The sequence below is a fragment of the Mus pahari genome, chromosome 10 (genome assembly GCF_900095145.1).
Source record: "Mus pahari chromosome 10, PAHARI_EIJ_v1.1, whole genome shotgun sequence".
NCBI lineage: Eukaryota > Metazoa > Chordata > Mammalia > Rodentia > Muridae > Mus > Mus pahari.
The window spans coordinates 77,069,423-77,076,969 of record NC_034599.1 but is presented as its reverse complement, the minus strand read 5'-3'; the positions used below and the strand labels follow the sequence as shown (position 1 = coordinate 77,076,969).

Sequence of the window (7,547 nt, the reverse complement as noted above, 5' to 3'; positions counted from 1 at the left end):
CAGCCTTCTCTAATCCCTGATTTTAGTGGGATTGCTTTAAGTTTCTCTCCACTTAGTTTGATGTTGGCTGCTGGCTTGCTGTATATTGCTTTTACTTTGTTTAGGTATGGACCTTGAATTCCTGATCTTTCCAAGATCAGGCCATTCAAGAAGGGGGTGTTGAATTTTGTCAAATGCTTTTCACCATGTAATAAGTTGATCATGTGTTGTTTTTTCCTTTTGAGTTTGTTTATATAGTGGATTACATTGATGGATTTCTTTATATTTTACCATCCCTGCATCCCTGGGATAAAGCCTACTTGATCGTGGTGAATGATTGTTTTGATATCTTCCTGGATTCAGTTTGCAAGAATTTTATTGAGTATTTTTGCATCAATATTCATAAGGGAAATTGGTCTGAAGTTCTCTTTTTTTGTTTGGTCTTTCTGGTTTAGGTATAAGCTTAACTGTGGCTTCAAAGAACGAATTGGGGAGTGTATCTTCTCTTTCTATTGTGTGGAATAGTTTGAAGAGTATTGGTATTAGGTCTTCTTTGAAGGTCTGATAGAACTCTGTACTAAACCCATCTGGTCCTGGACTTTTTTTGGTTGGGAGACTATTAATGACTGCTTTCATTTCTTTAGGAGTTATGGGACTGTTAAGATTGTTAATCTGATCCTGATTTAACTTTGGTACCTAGCATCTGCCTAGAATATTGTCCATTTCATTAAGATTTTCCAGTTTTTTGAATATAGGCCTTTGTCGTAGGATATGATAATTTTTTGAATTTTCTGGGTTTCTGTTGTTATGTCTCCCTTTTCATTTCTGATTTTGTTAATTTAGATTCTGTCTCTGTGCCCTATGGTTAGTTTGGCTAAGAGTTTATCTATCTTGTTAATTTTCTCAATGAGCCAGCTCCTGGTTTTGTTGATTCTTTGTATAGTTCTCTTTGTTTCTACTTGGTTGATTTTAACCCTAAGTTTATTTCCTGCTATCTACTCCTCTTGGGTGTATTTGCTTCTTTTTGTTCTAGTGCTTCCAGATGTGCTGTCAAGTTTCTAGTATATGCTCTTTCTAGTTTCTTTTTGGAGGCTCTCAGAGCTATGAGTTTTCCTCTTAGCACTGCTTTCATTGTGTCCCATAATTTTAGATATGCTGTGCCTTCACTTTCATTAAATTCTAAAAAATATTTAATTTCTTGCTTTATTTGTTCCCTGACTAAGTTATCATTGAGAAGAGCATTGTTCAGCTTCCATGTGTGTGTGGGCTTTCTGGTTTGGTTTTGGTTTTGTTTGTTTGCTTGTTTTTTTTACTCAAGACCAGCCTTAGTCCGTGAAGATCTGATAGGATCCATTAGATTATTTCAATTTTCTTGTATCTGTTGAGGCCTGTTTTGTGATTCTATATATGGTCAATTTTGGAGAAGGTACCATGAGTTGCTGAGAAGAAGGTATATTCTTTTGTTTTGGGATGAAATGTTCTATAGATATCTGTTAAATTTATTTACTTTATAACTTCTGTAAGTTTCACTGTGTCTTTGTTTAGTTTCTGTTTCCATAATCTGTCTATTGATAAGAGTAGGGCATTGAATTCTCCCACTATTATTGTATGGGGTACAATGTGTACTTTGAGCTTTGGTAAAGTTTCTTTTTTGAATGTCAGTGCCCTTGCATTTGGAGCACATATCTTCAGATTTGAGAGTTCACCTTGATATCTTCATATTTGAGAGTTAATCTTGATATCTTCAGATTTGAGAGCTCATTTTGATAGATTTTTCCTTTGATGAGTATGAATTGTCCTTCCTTATCTTTTTTGATAACTTTTGGTTGAAAGTTGATTTTATTCAATATTAGAATGGCTACTCCAGTTTGTTTCTTGTGACCATTTGCTTGGAAATTTTTTTTTCTAGCCTTTTACTCTGAGGTAGTGTCTGTCTTTGTCACTGAGGTGCCTTTTCTGTATGCAGCAAAATTCTGGCTCCTGTTTATGTATCCAGTCTGTTGGGGAATTGAGTCCCTTGATGTTAAGAGATATTAAGGACCAGTGATTGTTGCTTCCTGTTATTTTTGTTGTTATTGGAATTATGTTTGTGTGGATATATTCATTTGGGTTTGTTGAAAGATTACTTTCTTGCTTTTTCTGGGGTGCAGCTTCCCTCCTAGTGTTGGAGTTTTCCATCTATTATTCTTTGTAGGACTGGATTTTTGGAAAGATATAGTGGAAAATTTGTTTTTGTCATGGAATATCTTGGTTTCTCCATCTATCATTATTGAGAATTTTGCTGGGTATAGTAGCCTGGGTTGGCATTTGTGTTCTCTTAGGGTCTGTTTGACATCTGCCCAGGTTCTTCTGGCTTTTATAGTCTCTGGTGAGAAGTCTGGTGTAACTCTGAAAGGTTTGCCTTTATATGTTACTTGACCTTTTCCCTTTAATAATTTTAATATTCTTTCTTTGTTTTGTGCACATGGTGTTTTGATTATTATGTGATGGGAGGAATTTCTTTTCTGGTCTAATCTATTTGGGATCTGTAGGCTTCTTGTATGTTCATGGGCATCTCTTTCTATAACTTAGGGAAGTTCTCTTCTATAATTTTGTTGAAGATATTTACTAGCCCTTTGAGTTGAGAATCGTAGCTCTCTTCTATACCTATTATTCTTAGGTTCTATTTTTCGTTGTATTCTGAATTTCCTGTACATTTTGGGTTAAGAGCTTTTTACACTTTGTATTTTCTTTGACTGATGTGTCAGTATCTTCTGTGGTATTGTTTATGCCTGAGATTCTCTTGTCTCATGTATTCTGCTCTTGATGCTTATATTTGTAGTTCCCGATCTCTTTTCTAAGTTGTCCATCTCTAGGGATGCCTCCCTTTGTGGTTTTTTTTTTTTTTGTCGTTGTTCCTATTTCCATTTTTTTTTCATTCTTGTACCATTTTGTTCAATTCCTTCCCCTACTTGATTATATTTTCCTGTATTTCTTTAAGGGATTCATTTCTTTCCTCTTAAAGGGCTCCTACCTGTTTACCTGTTTTGTTGTATTTCTTTGAGGGAGTTATTTATATCTCCCTTAAAGGCTTCTATCATCTGTCATGTGATGGGATTTCAGGTCCTTTTCTTGCTAGTCAGGCATTTTAGGGTATCCAGGGTTTGCTGTGGTGAGAGAATTGGGTTCTGCTGGTGCCTAATTGCCCTAGGTTCTATTGCTTGTGATCTTGCACTTGTCTTTCACCATCTGTTTATCTCTGGTGTTAACTGGCATGGGTGTCTCTGAATGGAGCCAGTCTCCTTGTTGGCAGATAGAACTCTGTGACATGGGTTAGAGCCAATCTCTTGTGAAGTAGGCAGTGGTGATTCTGGTTATGGTGGGCCTCTTGTGTCTCTGGTTTGAGTAGGTCTCCTGTGTCCCATGTTACTGTGGATCTTCTAGGAGGCAGACAGGCTGTGTCTCTACTGCAGACCTCTTGGGAGGCATGCAGGCTGTAGGGTGTGGGAGGGCATTGGACCCTCTGCTCTGGCCTGAGTGGGGAAGCAGACTGAACAAAATGAAGTTTTTAACCAACTTTGTTAGAAGTCTCTCACAGGGCTGTGGAGATAGCTCGGTCAGCAAAATGCTTGGCATAGAAAGTGTGAAAGACCATGTTTCATATCCAGAACGCATGCATGTGAAAAAGCAAAATGTAAAAAACCACGATGTCTTTCTTCTTTGTTCTCACCTACAGAATTGCTGTTCATCTTATCATTGTCAAAGCAGTTTTGCTGTACGTGTGTAATTCTGAATAACACACTGTGAAAATCAGGATCAGTTCTCTGACCTAACAAAGCCTTGTTTTGTTGAAATTTCTATCCCTAGGAAAACTCTGTATTCTAGGGAAGAATATTCCAAACTGCAGATAGAAGCTTTATAAAATGGATCTGAGTAATCAATGCTCACTACAGTTTAGACAAAATGTCCCACAAACCAAATGTGATTTTAAAAGAATAACCTCTACCAATCTGTAACTTTACTGACATTTAAGGAACAAAGATATTATAGTGTCTCCATAGATACAGAGTCAGAATAATGAAATGTACAGTAAAAATTAAGGTGTGCTGGTGTGTTCTTGGTGAGGAGAAGGCAAGCAGTTCTCTGGGGCTTGCTGACCTGTTACCCTAACTGACTCTGTGCGTTCCAAGCCAAGTGAGAGACCTGACCTTCAAAATCGAAAGATGGGTGAGGCCTGAGCCAGGATACTCGAGATACTGACTTTTATCATGCACTCCCCCCCCCACCATGCACACATGTTAACACACATAGATTTATAATTGTTTCTCCCTAGTGCAAAATCCAGATTCATCTGAGCACTGACTTCTTTCCTTAGTGCTATTTGCTAAGTTGGTCATTAAGATAAGACATCTTGTTGCAAATCATAGTTGCCTAATGCCCACTATTTAATATTAACACAACAGTTTCTGTAGTCAAGCACATCAAGATAATAGGCAATTTGTGAGGCCTCTTTATCTTTTTCTAATTAGATGCTAGAATCTCTCTGTGTAATAAAGATGTTTTATTTTAACTAATATATCTTGAAGGGTGTAGTGCATATTCTGAACTCTCACTTTATTGTAAAAGACAATTCACCTTTTCTCTTGTATGCAAGTCCATACTCTTTGTTTTTAGAAATATTCCTCTTCAATTTTCTTATAGGGCTTTAAAGAGATGAATTTTTTTCCCCAAAATATCCACAATATTTGTAATTGGAGGTGGAAGTCATGGGAGGACAAAAATCACATGTACTAATACCTTTAAGAGTTTTATTTTTACATGTGTATATGAATATATGACACATGTCTATGGATACATTTAGAGATCAGAAGAGACCTTATATCCCCTGAATCTGGAGTAACAGGACTGTGGGTGCTGGGAGTCAAACTTGGATCCTTTACAATGGCAGAGAGGTGTCTTAACACCTAAATAATCTCTTCAGTCCCTATACATCAGCATCTTGTGGGTAAGGAGTGAATACTTGTACATACGAACTATTTTATATATGTATAAACAGGAAGAAGGCTTTATAATAAAATGAAAGTGACCTGCTTATGTCAAAAGTATCAAGAAACTAACTTGTATCTTACTAGTTTATCTGATTGAATAGATAGCAAAACCACAGAAACACAAAGGAATTCAGATCTTGAGGGACATCAATATTATGGGGGTTTTGTATATATGTTACTACATTCATTTACATGATTTTAAAATAAATTATAATTTTAACATTAGAGAGTTTTAATTTAGGTTCCAGATCTATAATAGAAATTATAGTTGTATAAACTTTATGAGGTTTGTTTTATAAGCTCCATAGTCCATGTTAAACATCTATCCTGGCAAAGTGAATGATGACAAGTGTTAAACATTATAATTAAGACAGTATTCACATGAAACTCAAGAAGGAAGACCAAAATGTGGATACATCAATCCTTCTTGGAAGGGGGAACAAAATACCCATGGAAGGAATTACAGAGACAAAGTGTGGAGCAGAGACTGAAGGAATGACCATCTAGAGACTGCCCCACTTGGGGATCTATCCCATATACAGTTACCAAACCCGGACACTATTGTGGATTTATTTGTCAACAAGTGCTTGCTGACAGGAGCCTGATATAGCTGTCTCCTAAGAGGCTCTACCACTGTCTGACAAATACAGAAGTGGATGCTCTCAGCCAACCTTTGGATGGAGCACAGGGTCCCCAGTGAAGTAGATACTAGAGAAAGTACCCAAGGAGCTGAAGGGGTTTGCAGCCCCATAAGAGGAACAACAATGTGAACTAACCAGTACCCCCAGAGTTCCCAGGGACTAAACCACCAACCAAAGAGTATACACTTGGTGGGACTCATGGTTCCAGCTGCATATGTACCAGAGGATGGCCTAGTTGGTCATCAATGGGAGGAGAGGTCCTTGGTCCTGTGAAGGCTCTATGCCCAGTGTAGGGGAATGCCAGGGCTGGGATGCAGGAGTGGGTGGATTGGTGATTGGGGGGATAGGGGAGAAGATAGGGGTTTTTGAAAGGGAAACCAGGAAAGGAAGTAATATTTGAATAACAAATAAAGAAAATATCTAATAAAAGGGCAGTATTTTAAAAATTATAATTATAAAATCTTATAGAACACATTTATTAGAAAATATGGAAGATCTGGGAATTTGCTCCTTTGAATTTTGTGTCATAGCTATGGTAATAGAATGCTTGCTACCTTTCATTAGTCATAAGCTTGTGATAAACACAAAAAAAACTACTAAGATGAGAGGGCCTCAGCTTATACAATGAGCAGAGTGTTTTCTTCCATAGGGTTGCAATCAGGGTTTCCAGTTTCTACTCATAAAACATAGTCAAAAGAATATACGCAGAACAGCTGTTTTTCCATCAATGCTAATGTGTTGTTTATTTGGCTCTTTAGTTCATTACATCCTCATATAGCTTTGTTGAGATTTAATCAGCATTGATTTTGTGCTCAAGATGTTTTGTGAGTGCTGTCCTTACCCTCGACTTCCCCTGTGTGGCAGGGATATTAGGAATGAGTAGGCAGGGGATTGATCACCTAGCTTTGACTTAGGGGGAACATGTGTCATGATGATGTTGTTTTCATTTTCTTTAACTATACATTTTATTCAATATTTATTGATTTAAAATTTAAATTTAATTTAATTCATGTATGGGTATGTGACAGTTGTGTGTAGGTTCCCGTGGAAGCTAGAAGATGACATTGGATACCCTGGAGCTTCTGTCATAGGTGGTTGTAAGCTGTCCAACATGGGTGAGTACTGGGAACCAAATTTAGGTTATCTGGAAAATCATTAAGCTCTGTAAAATACTGATCCATCTCTTCAGTGCCTTGTTCTCTATAAATATGAGTTTCTGACAATAACTGTCACAGGTGTAGACTGGACTGATGAACATGAATAGTCCACATCCTTAAAAGATTTAGACAAGAGGAGTTCACAGAGGATTATAGGTGAATAAAGGGGTTGCAATGAAAAGTTAAGGATGTGATTGGTTTGGCAAGAAAATTCTTTCAAAATAAATTAAATGAAATTTGGCTAAGAACTGATTGGAAGCAAAGAAATTGGAGATAGAGGCTATAGAATCGAGAGACAAAGTCTTGCTTCAAGTTATAAGAGAGACTGTTCAATGCTGCCTGTTATTTACCCTTTGAAATCCATGTCATACCACCTCCTGTCCAGTTTAGGGATGGGTAATATAGTAATACAGGTCAACAAGAATCAAAGAAAGATTGGTAGGAAGATTTATTTTCTGTTTTATTTGGTGTGTGCGTGTGTGTGTGTGTGTGTGTGTGTGTGTGTGTGTGTAGCCTTGTGATGTGTATTAGAAAACAATTTGTGAGAGATGAGAGTCCTTTCTCTCCTGCCCCGTGAGTTCTGAAGACCTAACTCAGATCATCAGGTTTGGCATTAAGTACCTTTACCTGCTGAGCCATCTTGCCCGCCTGGATGAGAAGAATAGAGCTCCTACCCCATGCTAAAAATTAAACTCAGGGCCTGCTTTACCAGTGATGCATATATCCAGTCCTTTCTTCCTCTC

General features: G+C 37.4%; 1 pseudogene; it reads left to right on the top strand.

Annotated features, from left to right (window-relative positions):
- Positions 1-6,758: 6,758 nt before the first annotated feature.
- LOC110328400 overlaps positions 6,759-7,547 on the top strand; it is a 4,843-nt pseudogene continuing 4,054 nt past the window's right edge.